Source organism: Staurois parvus, unplaced genomic scaffold (assembly GCF_062004578.1).
Source record: "Staurois parvus isolate SC_StPar_1 unplaced genomic scaffold, SC_StPar_1.0 ptg000020l, whole genome shotgun sequence".
Taxonomy (NCBI): domain Eukaryota; kingdom Metazoa; phylum Chordata; class Amphibia; order Anura; family Ranidae; genus Staurois; species Staurois parvus.
In genome coordinates, this window is record NW_028317816.1 from 5,886,477 (window position 1) to 5,907,462 (window position 20,986).

At 44.5% G+C, this 20,986-nt stretch overlaps 19 non-coding genes across 19 annotated transcripts; 12 read left to right on the plus strand and 7 right to left on the minus strand.

The window, feature by feature from the left end:
- Positions 1-1,265: 1,265 nt before the first annotated feature.
- TRNAS-GCU (transfer RNA serine (anticodon GCU)) lies at positions 1,266-1,347 on the plus strand. The gene has a single exon. It is a non-coding gene; the product is annotated as a tRNA-Ser (tRNA).
- A 1,679-nt stretch (positions 1,348-3,026) lies between these two features.
- On the plus strand, positions 3,027-3,108 carry TRNAS-GCU (transfer RNA serine (anticodon GCU)). The gene has a single exon. It is a non-coding gene; the product is annotated as a tRNA-Ser (tRNA).
- A 207-nt stretch (positions 3,109-3,315) lies between these two features.
- On the minus strand, positions 3,316-3,389 carry TRNAT-AGU (transfer RNA threonine (anticodon AGU)). Its single transcript has one exon. It is a non-coding gene; the product is annotated as a tRNA-Thr (tRNA).
- A 1,393-nt stretch (positions 3,390-4,782) lies between these two features.
- Positions 4,783-4,864, plus strand: TRNAS-GCU (transfer RNA serine (anticodon GCU)). Its single transcript has one exon. It is a non-coding gene; the product is annotated as a tRNA-Ser (tRNA).
- Positions 4,865-5,076: 212 nt separating this feature from the next.
- On the minus strand, positions 5,077-5,150 carry TRNAT-AGU (transfer RNA threonine (anticodon AGU)). Its single transcript has one exon. It is a non-coding gene; the product is annotated as a tRNA-Thr (tRNA).
- A 1,393-nt stretch (positions 5,151-6,543) lies between these two features.
- On the plus strand, positions 6,544-6,625 carry TRNAS-GCU (transfer RNA serine (anticodon GCU)). Its single transcript has one exon. It is a non-coding gene; the product is annotated as a tRNA-Ser (tRNA).
- A 1,693-nt stretch (positions 6,626-8,318) lies between these two features.
- Positions 8,319-8,400, plus strand: TRNAS-GCU (transfer RNA serine (anticodon GCU)). The gene has a single exon. It is a non-coding gene; the product is annotated as a tRNA-Ser (tRNA).
- A 212-nt stretch (positions 8,401-8,612) lies between these two features.
- On the minus strand, positions 8,613-8,686 carry TRNAT-AGU (transfer RNA threonine (anticodon AGU)). The gene has a single exon. It is a non-coding gene; the product is annotated as a tRNA-Thr (tRNA).
- A 1,393-nt stretch (positions 8,687-10,079) lies between these two features.
- TRNAS-GCU (transfer RNA serine (anticodon GCU)) lies at positions 10,080-10,161 on the plus strand. Its single transcript has one exon. It is a non-coding gene; the product is annotated as a tRNA-Ser (tRNA).
- A 212-nt stretch (positions 10,162-10,373) lies between these two features.
- Positions 10,374-10,447, minus strand: TRNAT-AGU (transfer RNA threonine (anticodon AGU)). Its single transcript has one exon. It is a non-coding gene; the product is annotated as a tRNA-Thr (tRNA).
- A 1,393-nt stretch (positions 10,448-11,840) lies between these two features.
- Positions 11,841-11,922, plus strand: TRNAS-GCU (transfer RNA serine (anticodon GCU)). Its single transcript has one exon. It is a non-coding gene; the product is annotated as a tRNA-Ser (tRNA).
- A 212-nt stretch (positions 11,923-12,134) lies between these two features.
- On the minus strand, positions 12,135-12,208 carry TRNAT-AGU (transfer RNA threonine (anticodon AGU)). The gene has a single exon. It is a non-coding gene; the product is annotated as a tRNA-Thr (tRNA).
- Positions 12,209-13,601: 1,393 nt separating this feature from the next.
- Positions 13,602-13,683, plus strand: TRNAS-GCU (transfer RNA serine (anticodon GCU)). Its single transcript has one exon. It is a non-coding gene; the product is annotated as a tRNA-Ser (tRNA).
- Positions 13,684-15,362: 1,679 nt separating this feature from the next.
- Positions 15,363-15,444, plus strand: TRNAS-GCU (transfer RNA serine (anticodon GCU)). Its single transcript has one exon. It is a non-coding gene; the product is annotated as a tRNA-Ser (tRNA).
- A 212-nt stretch (positions 15,445-15,656) lies between these two features.
- On the minus strand, positions 15,657-15,730 carry TRNAT-AGU (transfer RNA threonine (anticodon AGU)). Its single transcript has one exon. It is a non-coding gene; the product is annotated as a tRNA-Thr (tRNA).
- A 1,393-nt stretch (positions 15,731-17,123) lies between these two features.
- TRNAS-GCU (transfer RNA serine (anticodon GCU)) lies at positions 17,124-17,205 on the plus strand. The gene has a single exon. It is a non-coding gene; the product is annotated as a tRNA-Ser (tRNA).
- Positions 17,206-18,884: 1,679 nt separating this feature from the next.
- Positions 18,885-18,966, plus strand: TRNAS-GCU (transfer RNA serine (anticodon GCU)). Its single transcript has one exon. It is a non-coding gene; the product is annotated as a tRNA-Ser (tRNA).
- A 211-nt stretch (positions 18,967-19,177) lies between these two features.
- On the minus strand, positions 19,178-19,251 carry TRNAT-AGU (transfer RNA threonine (anticodon AGU)). The gene has a single exon. It is a non-coding gene; the product is annotated as a tRNA-Thr (tRNA).
- A 1,393-nt stretch (positions 19,252-20,644) lies between these two features.
- On the plus strand, positions 20,645-20,726 carry TRNAS-GCU (transfer RNA serine (anticodon GCU)). The gene has a single exon. It is a non-coding gene; the product is annotated as a tRNA-Ser (tRNA).
- Positions 20,727-20,986: the final 260 nt, after the last annotated feature.

The following is a 20,986-nucleotide window of genomic DNA, read 5'->3' on the forward strand; positions in this document are numbered from 1 at the left end:
GAGGAGGAGATAGCAAAGGAGACTATGCAACGTCCTTTTGAACTCATCACTCCTCCAAAAGTTGTTGTTTTTTTCTTTTTCTTCTTTTTTCATTGCTTATTTTTCTTAGCTGTTTGGTGCCAAGAAAAACCAGCTTACGAGTAGCTTGAAAACTTTCCAGCTTTGTACATTGCTTCATTTTTGCTAAAAGGTTTAAGAGCCAAGGCTACAACTCAGATATCTCTTGTGAAGTCAAGAGGTAACAGTGGGCCAATCCCACCTAATCTTATTTTAAACAGGCAGAGTCTGTGCTCTAGAATCAAACAATGGACCGAAAATAAAAGAAGTTGGGAAAAACCAATTTGCCCATCTTTTGGCTTCCACTCCAGTGAAGATGAAATGCATGCGGGCAAAAAGATTTGGGGAAGGAAACTATCTGCATCTTGCTTCAGACCGTTTCTTACGCTTCTAACTTTTCATTTGTCCCTTGGAAGACAGCAGGCAGACATCCTCCTGTTTTTGGAAGAACACAGAGTCCTTGATCTAGAGCTAATCAACAGGCTGAAAATGAACAAAGATGGGGAAGAAAAATAGGAACGCTGCCATTTTTCATACATCCTCCACCCTTGACGTTTGAATTCATGATCGCCAAGAGGAGTTTGTGAATATGACTATTTGTGGAAAGACATCCTGCATGTGTCTTTTAACCAAATGAATCATTGCCCGAGGTGAAGTCAAAGGGAACAGATACTGAAGCGGTGACAAGAGTTTTGGGACCCCAACCACAGTCAAACACTTTGCATTCATGTAAAAATGCCAGCCAGGTAGGAGAAAAGTGTAGACTTGAAATTGATGGTTGAGCTACATCTCTGAATGTCCTGGCAAAAGAGTGGCTCCATCCAGGCGAATTTCTCTTGACGCGGGCACAGTTCATCATCTAGAGCCAATAAAAAAGGAACAGCAGAAAGTGAAAAAAAAAGATGGGGAATACATGACATTTTGCACCTGTTGACGCTTCCTAATTCCATGCCGTTAGACTGCGTGTCTGCAGCAAAGTTGGTGAGCATTACTACTTGTGACTTGCTTTACACCCTTGATTGCATTTGTAACATTTGATTATACCCTTGGCAGAAAAGGAAGAATGAAGCTTTTGTCACAATGAATTGACAGCACGGAAGCAAGGTGCTCTATTAGGAGGTGAGAAACGGCATCCTGCTTGTGTCTTTTCCTCAAGTTTCTGCTTGTGACATGCAGCTCCCAAAATCAAAGCTCGCAAGCTTGCTGTGGATGAGGTGGCCGAGTGGTTAAGGCGATGGACTGCTAATCCATTGTGCTCTGCATGCATGGGTTCGAATCCCATCCTCATCGAGCCCTTCGTCTAAAGGTGCACTGTTTTGTGCTTGCCGTGGACACCAGGCTGGCATAACCTAGGCTAAAAGGTCCAGCAAACTCGCAGGGCTTTGAAGAGATCAGCTGGAAGCATCAAGAGCAGGGCTGCTGCCTAAACCATGCCATTGCAGCACAAAGCTCCCGAGGCCACTCTTAAAACCTTTTCAAGGGCTTAATCTGCAGCCAAAGAAAGGCGCTGCTGAGAGTCAAACTCAGGATCTCCTGTTTACTAGACAGGCGCTTTAACCAACTAAGCCACAGCACCACACCCGGACACTGTGCTCGTGCCAAAGGCAGACTTGTGTCAGCACAGGCACAGAACAGTTGTGAGGAACTTCTTGACAAATGTTACGCACATCAAGCTTCAAAATCTCTAATGCAGCATGAAAGGCAGAGGAGGAGATAGCAAAGGAGACTATGCAACGTCCTTTTGAACTCATCACTCCTCCAAAAGTTGTTGTTTTTTTCTTTTTCTTCTTTTTTCATTGCTTATTTTTCTTAGCTGTTTGGTGCCAAGAAAAACCAGCTTACGAGTAGCTTGAAAACTTTCCAGCTTTGTACATTGCTTCATTTTTGCTAAAAGGTTTAAGAGCCAAGGCTACAACTCAGATATCTCTTGTGAAGTCAAGAGGTAACAGTGGGCCAATCCCACCTAATCTTATTTTAAACAGGCAGAGTCTGTGCTCTAGAATCAAACAATGGACCGAAAATAAAAGAAGGTGGGAAAAACCAATTTGCCCATCTTTTGGCTTCCACTCCCGTGAAGATGAAATGCATGCGGGCAAAAAGATTTGGGGAAGGAAACTATCTGCATCTTGCTTCAGACCGTTTCTTACGCTTCTAACTTTTCATTTGTCCCTTGGAAGACAGCAGGCAGACATCCTCCTGTTTTTGGAAGAACACAGAGTCCTTGATCTAGAGCTAATCAACAGGCTGAAAATGAACAAAGATGGGGAAGAAAAATAGGAACGCTGCCATTTTTCATACATCCTCCACCCTTGACGTTTGAATTCATGATCGCCAAGAGGAGTTTGTGAATATGACTATTTGTGGAAAGACATCCTGCATGTGTCTTTTAACCAAATGAATCATTGCCCGAGGTGAAGTCAAAGGGAACAGATACTGAAGCGGTGACAAGAGTTTTGGGACCCCAACCACAGTCAAACACTTTGCATTCATGTAAAAATGCCAGCCAGGTAGGAGAAAAGTGTAGACTTGAAATTGATGGTTGAGCTACATCTCTGAATGTCCTGGCAAAAGAGTGGCTCCATCCAGGCGAATTTCTCTTGACGCGGGCACAGTTCATCATCTAGAGCCAATAAAAAAGGAACAGCAGAAAGTGAAAAAAAAAGATGGGGAATACATGACATTTTGCACCTGTTGACGCTTCCTAATTCCATGCCGTTAGACTGTGTGTCTGCAGCAAAGTTGGTGAGCATTACTACTTGTGACTTGCTTTACACCCTTGATTGCATTTGTAACATTTGATTATACCCTTGGCAGAAAAGGAAGAATGAAGCTTTTGTCACAATGAATTGACAGCACGGAAGCAAGGTGCTCTATTAGGAGGTGAGAAACGGCATCCTGCTTGTGTCTTTTCCTCACGTTTCTGCTTGTGACATGCAGCTCCCAAAATCAAAATTCGCAAGCTTGCTGTGGATGAGGTGGCCGAGTGGTTAAGGCGATGGACTGCTAATCCATTGTGCTCTGCATGCATGGGTTCGAATCCCATCCTCATCGAGCCCTTCGTCTAAAGGTGCACTGTTTTGTGCTTGCCGTGGACACCAGGCTGGCATAACCTAGGCTAAAAGGTCCAGCAAACTCGCAGGGCTTTGAAGAGATCAGCTGGAAGCATCAAGGGCTCCTGCCTAAACCATGCCATTGCGGCACAAAGCTCCCGAGGCCACTCTTAAAACCTTTTCAAGGGCTTAATCTGCAGCCAAAGAAAGGCGCTGCTGAGAGTCGAACTCAGGATCTCCTGTTTACTAGACAGGCGCTTTAACCAACTAAGCCACAGCACCACACCCGGACACTGTGCTCGTGCCAAAGGCAGACTTGTGTCAGCACAGGCACAGAACAGTTGTGAGGAACTTCTTGACAAATGTTACGCACATCAAGCTTCAAAATCTCTAACGCAGCATGAAAGGCAGAGGAGGAGATAGCAAAGGAGACTATGCAACGTCCTTTTGAACTCATCACTCCTCCAAAAGTTGTTGTTTTTTTCTTTTTCTTCTTTTTTCATTGCTTATTTTTCTTAGCTGTTTGGTGCCAAGAAAAACCAGCTTACGAGTAGCTTGAAAACTTTCCAGCTTTGTACATTGCTTCATTTTTGCTAAAAGGTTTAAGAGCCAAGGCTACAACTCAGATATCTCTTGTGAAGTCAAGAGGTAACAGTGGGCCAATCCTACCTAATCTTATTTTAAACAGGCAGAGTCTGTGCTCTAGAATCAAACAATGGACCGAAAATAAAAGAAGGTGGGAAAAACCAATTTGCCCATCTTTTGGCTTCCACTCCTGTGAAGATGAAATGCATGCGGGCAAAAAGATTTGGGGAAGGAAACTATCTGCATCTTGCTTCAGACCGTTTCTTACGCTTCTAACTTTTCATTTGTCCCTTGGAAGACAGCAGGCAGACATCCTCCTGTTTTTGGAAGAACACAGAGTCCTTGATCTAGAGCTAATCAACAGGCTGAAAATGAACAAAGATGGGGAAGAAAAATAGGAACGCTGCCATTTTTCATACATCCTCCACCCTTGACGTTTGAATTCATGATCGCCAAGAGGAGTTTGTGAATATGACTATTTGTGGAAAGACATCCTGCATGTGTCTTTTAACCAAATGAATCATTGCCCGAGGTGAAGTCAAAGGGAACAGATACTGAAGCGGTGACAAGAGTTTTGGGACCCCAACCACAGTCAAACACTTTGCATTCATGTAAAAATGCCAGCCAGGTAGGAGAAAAGTGTAGACTTGAAATTGATGGTTGAGCTACATCTCTGAATGTCCTGGCAAAAGAGTGGCTCCATCCAGGCGAATTTCTCTTGACGCGGGCACAGTTCATCATCCAGAGCCAATAAAAAAGGAACAGCAGAAAGTGAAAAAAAAAGATGGGGAATACATGACATTTTGCACCTGTTGACGCTTCCTAATTCCATGCCGTTAGACTGCGTGTCTGCAGCAAAGTTGGTGAGCATTACTACTTGTGACTTGCTTTACACCCTTGATTGCATTTGTAACATTTGATTATACCCTTGGCAGAAAAGGAAGAATGAAGCTTTTGTCACAATGAATTGACAGCACGGAAGCAAGGTGCTCTATTAGGAGGTGAGAAACGGCATCCTGCTTGTGTCTTTTCCTCAAGTTTCTGCTTGTGACATGCAGCTCCCAAAATCAAAGCTCGCAAGCTTGCTGTGGATGAGGTGGCCGAGTGGTTAAGGCGATGGACTGCTAATCCATTGTGCTCTGCATGCATGGGTTCGAATCCCATCCTCATCGAGCCCTTCGTCTAAAGGTGCACTGTTTTGTGCTTGCCGTGGACACCAGGCTGGCATAACCTAGGCTAAAAGGTCCAGCAAACTCGCAGGGCTTTGAAGAGATCAGCTGGAAGCATCAAGAGCAGGGCTGCTGCCTAAACCATGCCATTGCGGCACAAAGCTCCCGAGGCCACTCTTAAAACCTTTTCAAGGGCTTAATCTGCAGCCAAAGAAAGGCGCTGCTGAGAGTCGAACTCAGGATCTCCTGTTTACTAGACAGGCGCTTTAACCAACTAAGCCACAGCACCACACCCGGACACTGTGCTCGTGCCAAAGGCAGACTTGTGTCAGCACAGGCACAGAACAGTTGTGAGGAACTTCTTGACAAATGTTACGCACATCAAGCTTCAAAATCTCTAACGCAGCATGAAAGGCAGAGGAGGAGATAGCAAAGGAGACTATGCAACGTCCTTTTGAACTCATCACTCCTCCAAAAGTTGTTGTTTTTTTCTTTTTCTTCTTTTTTCATTGCTTATTTTTCTTAGCTGTTTGGTGCCAAGAAAAACCAGCTTACGAGTAGCTTGAAAACTTTCCAGCTTTGTACATTGCTTCATTTTTGCTAAAAGGTTTAAGAGCCAAGGCTACAACTCAGATATCTCTTGTGAAGTCAAGAGGTAACAGTGGGCCAATCCCACCTAATCTTATTTTAAACAGGCAGAGTCTGTGCTCTAGAATCAAACAATGGACCGAAAATAAAAGAAGTTGGGAAAAACCAATTTGCCCATCTTTTGGCTTCCACTCCAGTGAAGATGAAATGCATGCGGGCAAAAAGATTTGGGGAAGGAAACTATCTGCATCTTGCTTCAGACCGTTTCTTACGCTTCTAACTTTTCATTTGTCCCTTGGAAGACAGCAGGCAGACATCCTCCTGTTTTTGGAAGAACACAGAGTCCTTGATCTAGAGCTAATCAACAGGCTGAAAATGAACAAAGATGGGGAAGAAAAATAGGAACGCTGCCATTTTTCATACATCCTCCACCCTTGACGTTTGAATTCATGATCGCCAAGAGGAGTTTGTGAATATGACTATTTGTGGAAAGACATCCTGCATGTGTCTTTTAACCAAATGAATCATTGCCCGAGGTGAAGTCAAAGGGAACAGATACTGAAGCGGTGACAAGAGTTTTGGGACCCCAACCACAGTCAAACACTTTGCATTCATGTAAAAATGCCAGCCAGGTAGGAGAAAAGTGTAGACTTGAAATTGATGGTTGAGCTACATCTCTGAATGTCCTGGCAAAAGAGTGGCTCCATCCAGGCGAATTTCTCTTGACGCGGGCACAGTTCATCATCTAGAGCCAATAAAAAAGGAACAGCAGAAAGTGAAAAAAAAAGATGGGGAATACATGACATTTTGCACCTGTTGACGCTTCCTAATTCCATGCCGTTAGACTGCGTGTCTGCAGCAAAGTTGGTGAGCATTACTACTTGTGACTTGCTTTACACCCTTGATTGCATTTGTAACATTTGATTATACCCTTGGCAGAAAAGGAAGAATGAAGCTTTTGTCACAATGAATTGACAGCACGGAAGCAAGGTGCTCTATTAGGAGGTGAGAAACGGCATCCTGCTTGTGTCTTTTCCTCAAGTTTCTGCTTGTGACATGCAGCTCCCAAAATCAAAGCTCGCAAGCTTGCTGTGGATGAGGTGGCCGAGTGGTTAAGGCGATGGACTGCTAATCCATTGTGCTCTGCATGCATGGGTTCGAATCCCATCCTCATCGAGCCCTTCGTCTAAAGGTGCACTGTTTTGTGCTTGCCGTGGACACCAGGCTAACCTAGGCTAAAAGGCATAACCTAGGCTAAAAGGTCCAGCAAACTTGCAGGGCTTTGAAGAGATCAGCTGGAAGCATCAAGAGCAGGGCTGCTGCCTAAACCATGCCATTGCGGCAAAAAGCTCCCGAGGCCACTCTTAAAACCTTTTCAAAGGCTTAATCTGCAGCCAAAGAAAGGCGCTGCTGAGAGTTGAACTCGGGATCTCCTGTTTACTAGACAGGCGCTTTAACCAACTAAGCCACAGCACCACACCCAGACACTGTGCTCGTGCCAAAGGCAGACTTGTGTCAGCACAGGCACAGAACAGTTGTGAGGAACTTCTTGACAAATGTTACGCACATCAAGCTTCAAAATCTCTAACGCAGCATGAAAGGCAGAGGAGGAGATAGCAAAGGAGACTATGCAACGTCCTTTTGAACTCATCACTCCTCCAAAAGTTGTTGTTTTTTTCTTTTTCTTCTTTTTTCATTGCTTATTTTTCTTAGCTGTTTGGTGCCAAGAAAAACCAGCTTACGAGTAGCTTGAAAACTTTCCAGCTTTGTACATTGCTTCATTTTTGCTAAAAGGTTTAAGAGCCAAGGCTACAACTCAGATATCTCTTGTGAAGTCAAGAGGTAACAGTGGGCCAATCCCACCTAATCTTATTTTAAACAGGCAGAGTCTGTGCTCTAGAATCAAACAATGGACCGAAAATAAAAGAAGGTGGGAAAAACCAATTTGCCCATCTTTTGGCTTCCACTCCTGTGAAGATGAAATGCATGCGGGCAAAAAGATTTGGGGAAGGAAACTATCTGCATCTTGCTTCAGACCGTTTCTTACGCTTCTAACTTTTCATTTGTCCCTTGGAAGACAGCAGGCAGACATCCTCCTGTTTTTGGAAGAACACAGAGTCCTTGATCTAGAGCTAATCAACAGGCTGAAAATGAACAAAGATGGGGAAGAAAAATAGGAACGCTGCCATTTTTCATACATCCTCCACCCTTGACGTTTGAATTCATGATCGCCAAGAGGAGTTTGTGAATATGACTATTTGTGGAAAGACATCCTGCATGTGTCTTTTAACCAAATGAATCATTGCCCGAGGTGAAGTCAAAGGGAACAGATACTGAAGCGGTGACAAGAGTTTTGGGACCCCAACCACAGTCAAACACTTTGCATTCATGTAAAAATGCCAGCCAGGTAGGAGAAAAGTGTAGACTTGAAATTGATGGTTGAGCTACATCTCTGAATGTCCTGGCAAAAGAGTGGCTCCATCCAGGCGAATTTCTCTTGACGCGGGCACAGTTCATCATCTAGAGCCAATAAAAAAGGAACAGCAGAAAGTGAAAAAAAAAGATGGGGAATACATGACATTTTGCACCTGTTGACGCTTCCTAATTCCATGCCGTTAGACTGCGTGTCTGCAGCAAAGTTGGTGAGCATTACTACTTGTGACTTGCTTTACACCCTTGATTGCATTTGTAACATTTGATTATACCCTTGGCAGAAAAGGAAGAATGAAGCTTTTGTCACAATGAATTGACAGCACGGAAGCAAGGTGCTCTATTAGGAGGTGAGAAACGGCATCCTGCTTGTGTCTTTTCCTCAAGTTTCTGCTTGTGACATGCAGCTCCCAAAATCAAAATTCGCAAGCTTGCTGTGGATGAGGTGGCCGAGTGGTTAAGGCGATGGACTGCTAATCCATTGTGCTCTGCATGCATGGGTTCGAATCCCATCCTCATCGAGCCCTTCGTCTAAAGGTGCACTGTTTTGTGCTTGCCGTGGACACCAGGCTGGCATAACCTAGGCTAAAAGGTCCAGCAAACTCGCAGGGCTTTGAAGAGATCAGCTGGAAGCATCAAGAGCAGGGCTGCTGCCTAAACCATGCCATTGCGGCACAAAGCTCCCGAGGCCACTCTTAAAACCTTTTCAAGGGCTTAATCTGCAGCCAAAGAAAGGCGCTGCTGAGAGTCGAACTCAGGATCTCCTGTTTACTAGACAGGCGCTTTAACCAACTAAGCCACAGCACCACACCCGGACACTGTGCTCGTGCCAAAGGCAGACTTGTGTCAGCACAGGCACAGAACAGTTGTGAGGAACTTCTTGACAAATGTTACGCACATCAAGCTTCAAAATCTCTAACGCAGCATGAAAGGCAGAGGAGGAGATAGCAAAGGAGACTATGCAACGTCCTTTTGAACTCATCACTCCTCCAAAAGTTGTTGTTTTTTTCTTTTTCTTCTTTTTTCATTGCTTATTTTTCTTAGCTGTTTGGTGCCAAGAAAAACCAGCTTACGAGTAGCTTGAAAACTTTCCAGCTTTGTACATTGCTTCATTTTTGCTAAAAGGTTTAAGAGCCAAGGCTACAACTCAGATATCTCTTGTGAAGTCAAGAGGTAACAGTGGGCCAATCCTACCTAATCTTATTTTAAACAGGCAGAGTCTGTGCTCTAGAATCAAACAATGGACCGAAAATAAAAGAAGGTGGGAAAAACCAATTTGCCCATCTTTTGGCTTCCACTCCTGTGAAGATGAAATGCATGCGGGCAAAAAGATTTGGGGAAGGAAACTATCTGCATCTTGCTTCAGACCGTTTCTTACGCTTCTAACTTTTCATTTGTCCCTTGGAAGACAGCAGGCAGACATCCTCCTGTTTTTGGAAGAACACAGAGTCCTTGATCTAGAGCTAATCAACAGGCTGAAAATGAACAAAGATGGGGAAGAAAAATAGGAACGCTGCCATTTTTCATACATCCTCCACCCTTGACGTTTGAATTCATGATCGCCAAGAGGAGTTTGTGAATATGACTATTTGTGGAAAGACATCCTGCATGTGTCTTTTAACCAAATGAATCATTGCCCGAGGTGAAGTCAAAGGGAACAGATACTGAAGCGGTGACAAGAGTTTTGGGACCCCAACCACAGTCAAACACTTTGCATTCATGTAAAAATGCCAGCCAGGTAGGAGAAAAGTGTAGACTTGAAATTGATGGTTGAGCTACATCTCTGAATGTCCTGGCAAAAGAGTGGCTCCATCCAGGCGAATTTCTCTTGACGCGGGCACAGTTCATCATCCAGAGCCAATAAAAAAGGAACAGCAGAAAGTGAAAAAAAAAGATGGGGAATACATGACATTTTGCACCTGTTGACGCTTCCTAATTCCATGCCGTTAGACTGCGTGTCTGCAGCAAAGTTGGTGAGCATTACTACTTGTGACTTGCTTTACACCCTTGATTGCATTTGTAACATTTGATTATACCCTTGGCAGAAAAGGAAGAATGAAGCTTTTGTCACAATGAATTGACAGCACGGAAGCAAGGTGCTCTATTAGGAGGTGAGAAACGGCATCCTGCTTGTGTCTTTTCCTCAAGTTTCTGCTTGTGACATGCAGCTCCCAAAATCAAAGCTCGCAAGCTTGCTGTGGATGAGGTGGCCGAGTGGTTAAGGCGATGGACTGCTAATCCATTGTGCTCTGCATGCATGGGTTCGAATCCCATCCTCATCGAGCCCTTCGTCTAAAGGTGCACTGTTTTGTGCTTGCCGTGGACACCAGGCTGGCATAACCTAGGCTAAAAGGTCCAGCAAACTCGCAGGGCTTTGAAGAGATCAGCTGGAAGCATCAAGAGCAGGGCTGCTGCCTAAACCATGCCATTGCGGCACAAAGCTCCCGAGGCCACTCTTAAAACCTTTTCAAGGGCTTAATCTGCAGCCAAAGAAAGGCGCTGCTGAGAGTCGAACTCAGGATCTCCTGTTTACTAGACAGGCGCTTTAACCAACTAAGCCACAGCACCACACCCGGACACTGTGCTCGTGCCAAAGGCAGACTTGTGTCAGCACAGGCACAGAACAGTTGTGAGGAACTTCTTGACAAATGTTACGCACATCAAGCTTCAAAATCTCTAACGCAGCATGAAAGGCAGAGGAGGAGATAGCAAAGGAGACTATGCAACGTCCTTTTGAACTCATCACTCCTCCAAAAGTTGTTGTTTTTTTCTTTTTCTTCTTTTTTCATTGCTTATTTTTCTTAGCTGTTTGGTGCCAAGAAAAACCAGCTTACGAGTAGCTTGAAAACTTTCCAGCTTTGTACATTGCTTCATTTTTGCTAAAAGGTTTAAGAGCCAAGGCTACAACTCAGATATCTCTTGTGAAGTCAAGAGGTAACAGTGGGCCAATCCCACCTAATCTTATTTTAAACAGGCAGAGTCTGTGCTCTAGAATCAAACAATGGACCGAAAATAAAAGAAGTTGGGAAAAACCAATTTGCCCATCTTTTGGCTTCCACTCCTGTGAAGATGAAATGCATGCGGGCAAAAAGATTTGGGGAAGGAAACTATCTGCATCTTGCTTCAGACCGTTTCTTACGCTTCTAACTTTTCATTTGTCCCTTGGAAGACAGCAGGCAGACATCCTCCTGTTTTTGGAAGAACACAGAGTCCTTGATCTAGAGCTAATCAACAGGCTGAAAATGAACAAAGATGGGGAAGAAAAATAGGAACGCTGCCATTTTTCATACATCCTCCACCCTTGACGTTTGAATTCATGATCGCCAAGAGGAGTTTGTGAATATGACTATTTGTGGAAAGACATCCTGCATGTGTCTTTTAACCAAATGAATCATTGCCCGAGGTGAAGTCAAAGGGAACAGATACTGAAGTGGTGACAAGAGTTTTGGGACCCCAACCACAGTCAAACACTTTGCATTCATGTAAAAATGCCAGCCAGGTAGGAGAAAAGTGTAGACTTGAAATTGATGGTTGAGCTACATCTCTGAATGTCCTGGCAAAAGAGTGGCTCCATCCAGGCGAATTTCTCTTGACGCGGGCACAGTTCATCATCCAGAGCCAATAAAAAAGGAACAGCAGAAAGTGAAAAAAAAAGATGGGGAATACATGACATTTTGCACCTGTTGACGCTTCCTAATTCCATGCCGTTAGACTGCGTGTCTGCAGCAAAGTTGGTGAGCATTACTACTTGTGACTTGCTTTACACCCTTGATTGCATTTGTAACATTTGATTATACCCTTGGCAGAAAAGGAAGAATGAAGCTTTTGTCACAATGAATTGACAGCACGGAAGCAAGGTGCTCTATTAGGAGGTGAGAAACGGCATCCTGCTTGTGTCTTTTCCTCAAGTTTCTGCTTGTGACATGCAGCTCCCAAAATCAAAGCTCGCAAGCTTGCTGTGGATGAGGTGGCCGAGTGGTTAAGGCGATGGACTGCTAATCCATTGTGCTCTGCATGCATGGGTTCGAATCCCATCCTCATCGAGCCCTTCGTCTAAAGGTGCACTGTTTTGTGCTTGCCGTGGACACCAGGCTGGCATAACCTAGGCTAAAAGGTCCAGCAAACTCGCAGGGCTTTGAAGAGATCAGCTGGAAGCATCAAGAGCAGGGCTGCTGCCTAAACCATGCCATTGCGGCACAAAGCTCCCGAGGCCACTCTTAAAACCTTTTCAAGGGCTTAATCTGCAGCCAAAGAAAGGCGCTGCTGAGAGTCGAACTCAGGATCTCCTGTTTACTAGACAGGCGCTTTAACCAACTAAGCCACAGCACCACACCCGGACACTGTGCTCGTGCCAAAGGCAGACTTGTGTCAGCACAGGCACAGAACAGTTGTGAGGAACTTCTTGACAAATGTTACGCACATCAAGCTTCAAAATCTCTAACGCAGCATGAAAGGCAGAGGAGGAGATAGCAAAGGAGACTATGCAACGTCCTTTTGAACTCATCACTCCTCCAAAAGTTGTTGTTTTTTTCTTTTTCTTCTTTTTTCATTGCTTATTTTTCTTAGCTGTTTGGTGCCAAGAAAAACCAGCTTACGAGTAGCTTGAAAATTTTCCAGCTTTGTACATTGCTTCATTTTTGCTAAAAGGTTTAAGAGCCAAGGCTACAACTCAGATATCTCTTGTGAAGTCAAGAGGTAACAGTGGGCCAATCCCACCTAATCTTATTTTAAACAGGCAGAGTCTGTGCTCTAGAATCAAACAATGGACCGAAAATAAAAGAAGTTGGGAAAAACCAATTTGCCCATCTTTTGGCTTCCACTCCAGTGAAGATGAAATGCATGCGGGCAAAAAGATTTGGGGAAGGAAACTATCTGCATCTTGCTTCAGACCGTTTCTTACGCTTCTAACTTTTCATTTGTCCCTTGGAAGACAGCAGGCAGACATCCTCCTGTTTTTGGAAGAACACAGAGTCCTTGATCTAGAGCTAATCAACAGGCTGAAAATGAACAAAGATGGGGAAGAAAAATAGGAACGCTGCCATTTTTCATACATCCTCCACCCTTGACGTTTGAATTCATGATCGCCAAGAGGAGTTTGTGAATATGACTATTTGTGGAAAGACATCCTGCATGTGTCTTTTAACCAAATGAATCATTGCCCGAGGTGAAGTCAAAGGGAACAGATACTGAAGCGGTGACAAGAGTTTTGGGACCCCAACCACAGTCAAACACTTTGCATTCATGTAAAAATGCCAGCCAGGTAGGAGAAAAGTGTAGACTTGAAATTGATGGTTGAGCTACATCTCTGAATGTCCTGGCAAAAGAGTGGCTCCATCCAGGCGAATTTCTCTTGACGCGGGCACAGTTCATCATCCAGAGCCAATAAAAAAGGAACAGCAGAAAGTGAAAAAAAAAGATGGGGAATACATGACATTTTGCACCTGTTGACGCTTCCTAATTCCATGCCGTTAGACTGCGTGTCTGCAGCAAAGTTGGTGAGCATTACTACTTGTGACTTGCTTTACACCCTTGATTGCATTTGTAACATTTGATTATACCCTTGGCAGAAAAGGAAGAATGAAGCTTTTGTCACAATGAATTGACAGCACGGAAGCAAGGTGCTCTATTAGGAGGTGAGAAACGGCATCCTGCTTGTGTCTTTTCCTCAAGTTTCTGCTTGTGACATGCAGCTCCCAAAATCAAAGCTCGCAAGCTTGCTGTGGATGAGGTGGCCGAGTGGTTAAGGCGATGGACTGCTAATCCATTGTGCTCTGCATGCATGGGTTCGAATCCCATCCTCATCGAGCCCTTCGTCTAAAGGTGCACTGTTTTGTGCTTGCCGTGGACACCAGGCTGGCATAACCTAGGCTAAAAGGTCCAGCAAACTCGCAGGGCTTTGAAGAGATCAGCTGGAAGCATCAAGAGCAGGGCTGCTGCCTAAACCATGCCATTGCGGCACAAAGCTCCCGAGGCCACTCTTAAAACCTTTTCAAGGGCTTAATCTGCAGCCAAAGAAAGGCGCTGCTGAGAGTCGAACTCGGGATCTCCTGTTTACTAGACAGGCGCTTTAACCAACTAAGCCACAGCACCACACCCGGACACTGTGCTCGTGCCAAAGGCAGACTTGTGTCAGCACAGGCACAGAACAGTTGTGAGGAACTTCTTGACAAATGTTACGCACATCAAGCTTCAAAATCTCTAACGCAGCATGAAAGGCAGAGGAGGAGATAGCAAAGGAGACTATGCAACGTCCTTTTGAACTCATCACTCCTCCAAAAGTTGTTGTTTTTTTCTTTTTCTTCTTTTTTCATTGCTTATTTTTCTTAGCTGTTTGGTGCCAAGAAAAACCAGCTTACGAGTAGCTTGAAAACTTTCCAGCTTTGTACATTGCTTCATTTTTGCTAAAAGGTTTAAGAGCCAAGGCTACAACTCAGATATCTCTTGTGAAGTCAAGAGGTAACAGTGGGCCAATCCCACCTAATCTTATTTTAAACAGGCAGAGTCTGTGCTCTAGAATCAAACAATGGACCGAAAATAAAAGAAGTTGGGAAAAACCAATTTGCCCATCTTTTGGCTTCCACTCCTGTGAAGATGAAATGCATGCGGGCAAAAAGATTTGGGGAAGGAAACTATCTGCATCTTGCTTCAGACCGTTTCTTACGCTTCTAACTTTTCATTTGTCCCTTGGAAGACAGCAGGCAGACATCCTCCTGTTTTTGGAAGAACACAGAGTCCTTGATCTAGAGCTAATCAACAGGCTGAAAATGAACAAAGATGGGGAAGAAAAATAGGAACACTGCCATTTTTCATACATCCTCCACCCTTGACGTTTGAATTCATGATCGCCAAGAGGAGTTTGTGAATATGACTATTTGTGGAAAGACATCCTGCATGTGTCTTTTAACCAAATGAATCATTGCCCGAGGTGAAGTCAAAGGGAACAGATACTGAAGCGGTGACAAGAGTTTTGGGACCCCAACCACAGTCAAACACTTTGCATTCATGTAAAAATGCCAGCCAGGTAGGAGAAAAGTGTAGACTTGAAATTGATGGTTGAGCTACATCTCTGAATGTCCTGGCAAAAGAGTGGCTCCATCCAGGCGAATTTCTCTTGACGCGGGCACAGTTCATCATCCAGAGCCAATAAAAAAGGAACAGCAGAAAGTGAAAAAAAAAGATGGGGAATACATGACATTTTGCACCTGTTGACGCTTCCTAATTCCATGCCGTTAGACTGCGTGTCTGCAGCAAAGTTGGTGAGCATTACTACTTGTGACTTGCTTTACACCCTTGATTGCATTTGTAACATTTGATTATACCCTTGGCAGAAAAGGAAGAATGAAGCTTTTGTCACAATGAATTGACAGCACGGAAGCAAGGTGCTCTATTAGGAGGTGAGAAACGGCATCCTGCTTGTGTCTTTTCCTCAAGTTTCTGCTTGTGACATGCAGCTCCCAAAATCAAAGCTCGCAAGCTTGCTGTGGATGAGGTGGCCGAGTGGTTAAGGCGATGGACTGCTAATCCATTGTGCTCTGCATGCATGGGTTCGAATCCCATCCTCATCGAGCCCTTCGTCTAAAGGTGCACTGTTTTGTGCTTGCCGTGGACACCAGGCTGGCATAACCTAGGCTAAAAGGTCCAGCAAACTCGCAGGGCTTTGAAGAGATCAGCTGGAAGCATCAAGAGCAGGGCTGCTGCCTAAACCATGCCATTGCGGCACAAAGCTCCCGAGGCCACTCTTAAAACCTTTTCAAGGGCTTAATCTGCAGCCAAAGAAAGGCGCTGCTGAGAGTCGAACTCAGGATCTCCTGTTTACTAGACAGGCGCTTTAACCAACTAAGCCACAGCACCACACCCGGACACTGTGCTCGTGCCAAAGGCAGACTTGTGTCAGCACAGGCACAGAACAGTTGTGAGGAACTTCTTGACAAATGTTACGCACATCAAGCTTCAAAATCTCTAACGCAGCATGAAAGGCAGAGGAGGAGATAGCAAAGGAGACTATGCAACGTCCTTTTGAACTCATCACTCCTCCAAAAGTTGTTGTTTTTTTCTTTTTCTTCTTTTTTCATTGCTTATTTTTCTTAGCTGTTTGGTGCCAAGAAAAACCAGCTTACGAGTAGCTTGAAAATTTTCCAGCTTTGTACATTGCTTCATTTTTGCTAAAAGGTTTAAGAGCCAAGGCTACAACTCAGATATCTCTTGTGAAGTCAAGAGGTAACAGTGGGCCAATCCCACCTAATCTTATTTTAAACAGGCAGAGTCTGTGCTCTAGAATCAAACAATGGACCGAAAATAAAAGAAGTTGGGAAAAACCAATTTGCCCATCTTTTGGCTTCCACTCCAGTGAAGATGAAATGCATGCGGGCAAAAAGATTTGGGGAAGGAAACTATCTGCATCTTGCTTCAGACCGTTTCTTACGCTTCTAACTTTTCATTTGTCCCTTGGAAGACAGCAGGCAGACATCCTCCTGTTTTTGGAAGAACACAGAGTCCTTGATCTAGAGCTAATCAACAGGCTGAAAATGAACAAAGATGGGGAAGAAAAATAGGAACGCTGCCATTTTTCATACATCCTCCACCCTTGACGTTTGAATTCATGATCGCCAAGAGGAGTTTGTGAATATGACTATTTGTGGAAAGACATCCTGCATGTGTCTTTTAACCAAATGAATCATTGCCCGAGGTGAAGTCAAAGGGAACAGATACTGAAGCGGTGACAAGAGTTTTGGGACCCCAACCACAGTCAAACACTTTGCATTCATGTAAAAATGCCAGCCAGGTAGGAGAAAAGTGTAGACTTGAAATTGATGGTTGAGCTACATCTCTGAATGTCCTGGCAAAAGAGTGGCTCCATCCAGGCGAATTTCTCTTGACGCGGGCACAGTTCATCATCAAGAGCCAATAAAAAAGGAACAGCAGAAAGTGAAAAAAAAAGATGGGGAATACATGACATTTTGCACCTGTTGACGCTTCCTAATTCCATGCCGTTAGACTGCGTGTCTGCAGCAAAGTTGGTGAGCATTACTACTTGTGACTTGCTTTACACCCTTGATTGCATTTGTAACATTTGATTATACCCTTGGCAGAAAAGGAAGAATGAAGCTTTTGTCACAATGAATTGACAGCACGGAAGCAAGGTGCTCTATTAGGAGGTGAGAAACGGCATCCTGCTTGTGTCTTTTCCTCAAGTTTCTGCTTGTGACATGCAGCTCCCAAAATCAAAGCTCGCAAGCTTGCTGTGGATGAGGTGGCCGAGTGGTTAAGGCGATGGACTGCTAATCCATTGTGCTCTGCATGCATGGGTTCGAATCCCATCCTCATCGAGCCCTTCGTCTAAAGGTGCACTGTTTTGTGCTTGCCGTGGACACCAGGCTGGCATAACCTAGGCTAAAAGGTCCAGCAAACTCGCAGGGCTTTGAAGAGATCAGCTGGAAGCATCAAGAGCAGGGCTGCTGCCTAAACCATGCCATTGCGGCAAAAAGCTCCCGAGGCCACTCTTAAAACCTTTTCAAAGGCTTAATCTGCAGCCAAAGAAAGGCGCTGCTGAGAGTTGAACTCGGGATCTCCTGTTTACTAGACAGGCGCTTTAACCAACTAAGCCACAGCACCACACCCAGACACTGTGCTCGTGCCAAAGGCAGACTTGTGTCAGCACAGGCACAGAACAGTTGTGAGGAACTTCTTGACAAATGTTACGCACATCAAGCTTCAAAATCTCTAACGCAGCATGAAAGGCAGAGGAGGAGATAGCAAAGGAGACTATGCAACGTCCTTTTGAACTCATCACTCCTCCAAAAGTTGTTGTTTTTTTCTTTTTCTTCTTTTTTCATTGCTTATTTTTCTTAGCTGTTTGGTGCCAAGAAAAACCAGCTTACGAGTAGCTTGAAAACTTTCCAGCTTTGTACATTGCTTCATTTTTGCTAAAAGGTTTAAGAGCCAAGGCTACAACTCAGATATCTCTTGTGAAGTCAAGAGGTAACAGTGGGCCAATCCCACCTAATCTTATTTTAAACAGGCAGAGTCTGTGCTCTAGAATCAAACAATGGACCGAAAATAAAAGAAGGTGGGAAAAACCAATTTGCCCATCTTTTGGCTTCCACTCCCGTGAAGATGAAATGCATGCGGGCAAAAAGATTTGGGGAAGGAAACTATCTGCATCTTGCTTCAGACCGTTTCTTACGCTTCTAACTTTTCATTTGTCCCTTGGAAGACAGCAGGCAGACATCCTCCTGTTTTTGGAAGAACACAGAGTCCTTGATCTAGAGCTAATCAACAGGCTGAAAATGAACAAAGATGGGGAAGAAAAATAGGAACGCTGCCATTTTTCATACATCCTCCACCCTTGACGTTTGAATTCATGATCGCCAAGAGGAGTTTGTGAATATGACTATTTGTGGAAAGACATCCTGCATGTGTCTTTTAACCAAATGAATCATTGCCCGAGGTGAAGTCAAAGGGAACAGATACTGAAGCGGTGACAAGAGTTTTGGGACCCCAACCACAGTCAAACACTTTGCATTCATGTAAAAATGCCAGCCAGGTAGGAGAAAAGTGTAGACTTGAAATTGATGGTTGAGCTACATCTCTGAATGTCCTGGCAAAAGAGTGGCTCCATCCAGGCGAATTTCTCTTGACGCGGGCACAGTTCATCATCTAGAGCCAATAAAAAAGGAACAGCAGAAAGTGAAAAAAAAAGATGGGGAATACATGACATTTTGCACCTGTTGACGCTTCCTAATTCCATGCCGTTAGACTGCGTGTCTGCAGCAAAGTTGGTGAGCATTACTACTTGTGACTTGCTTTACACCCTTGATTGCATTTGTAACATTTGATTATACCCTTGGCAGAAAAGGAAGAATGAAGCTTTTGTCACAATGAATTGACAGCACGGAAGCAAGGTGCTCTATTAGGAGGTGAGAAACGGCATCCTGCTTGTGTCTTTTCCTCAAGTTTCTGCTTGTGACATGCAGCTCCCAAAATCAAAATTCGCAAGCTTGCTGTGGATGAGGTGGCCGAGTGGTTAAGGCGATGGACTGCTAATCCATTGTGCTCTGCATGCATGGGTTCGAATCCCATCCTCATCGAGCCCTTCGTCTAAAGGTGCACTGTTTGTGCTTGCCGTGGACACCAGGCTGGCATAACCTAGGCTAAAAGGTCCAGCAAACTCGCAGGGCTTTGAAGAGATCAGCTGGAAGCATCAAGAGCAGGGCTGCTGCCTAAACCATGCCATTGCGGCACAAAGCTCCCAAGGCCACTCTTAAAACCTTTTCAAGGGCTTAATCTGCAGCCAAAGAAAGGCGCTGCTGAGAGTCGAACTCAGGATCTCCTGTTTACTAGACAGGCGCTTTAACCAACTAAGCCACAGCACCACACCCGGACACTGTGCTCGTGCCAAAGGCAGACTTGTGTCAGCACAGGCACAGAACAGTTGTGAGGAACTTCTTGACAAATGTTACGCACATCAAGCTTCAAAATCTCTAACGCAGCATGAAAGGCAGAGGAGGAGATAGCAAAGGAGACTATGCAACGTCCTTTTGAACTCATCACTCCTCCAAAAGTTGTTGTTTTTTTCTTTTTCTTCTTTTTTCATTGCTTATTTTTCTTAGCTGTTTGGTGCCAAGAAAAACCAGCTTACGAGTAGCTTGAAAACTTTCCAGCTTTGTACATTGCTTCATTTTTGCTAAAAGGTTTAAGAGCCAAGGCTACAACTCAGATATCTCTTGTGAAGTCAAGAGGTAACAGTGGGCCAATCCTACCTAATCTTATTTTAAACAGGCAGAGTCTGTGCTCTAGAATCAAACAATGGACCGAAAATAAAAGAAGGTGGGAAAAACCAATTTGCCCATCTTTTGGCTTCCACTCCTGTGAAGATGAAATGCATGCGGGCAAAAAGATTTGGGGAAGGAAACTATCTGCATCTTGCTTCAGACCGTTTCTTACGCTTCTAACTTTTCATTTGTCCCTTGGAAGACAGCAGGCAGACATCCTCCTGTTTTTGGAAGAACACAGAGTCCTTGATCTAGAGCTAATCAACAGGCTGAAAATGAACAAAGATGGGGAAGAAAAATAGGAACGCTGCCATTTTTCATACATCCTCCACCCTTGACGTTTGAATTCATGATCGCCAAGAGGAGTTTGTGAATATGACTATTTGTGGAAAGACATCCTGCATGTGTCTTTTAACCAAATGAATCATTGCCCGAGGTGAAGTCAAAGGGAACAGATACTGAAGCGGTGACAAGAGTTTTGGGATCCCAACCACAGTCAAACACTTTGCATTCATGTAAAAATGCCAGCCAGGTAGGAGAAAAGTGTAGACTTGAAATTGATGGTTGAGCTACATCTCTGAATGTCCTGGCAAAAGAGTGGCTCCATCCAGGCGAATTTCTCTTGACGCGGGCACAGTTCATCATCCAGAGCCAATAAAAAAGGAACAGCAGAAAGTGAAAAAAAAAGATGGGGAATACATGACATTTTGCACCTGTTGACGCTTCCTAATTCCATGCCGTTAGACTGCGTGTCTGCAGCAAAGTTGGTGAGCATTACTACTTGTGACTTGCTTTACACCCTTGATTGCATTTGTAACATTTGATTATACCCTTGGCAGAAAAGGAAGAATGAAGCTTTTGTCACAATGAATTGACAGCACGGAAGCAAGGTGCTCTATTAGGAGGTGAGAAACGGCATCCTGCTTGTGTCTTTTCCTCAAGTTTCTGCTTGTGACATGCAGCTCCCAAAATCAAAGCTCACAAGCTTGCTGTGGATGAGGTGGCCGAGTGGTTAAGGCGATGGACTGCTAATCCATTGTGCTCTGCATGCATGGGTTCGAATCCCATCCTCATCGAGCCCTTCGTCTAAAGGTGCACTGTTTTGTGCTTGCCGTGGACACCAGGCTGGCATAACCTAGGCTTAAAGGTCCAGCAAACTCGCAGGGCTTTGAAGAGATCAGCTGGAAGCATCAAGAGCAGGGCTGCTGCCTAAACCATGCCATTGTGGCAAAAAGCTCCCGAGGCCACTCTTAAAACCTTTTCAAAGGCTTAATCTGCAGCCAAAGAAAGGCGCTGCTGAGAGTCGAACTCGGGATCTCCTATTTACTAGACAGGC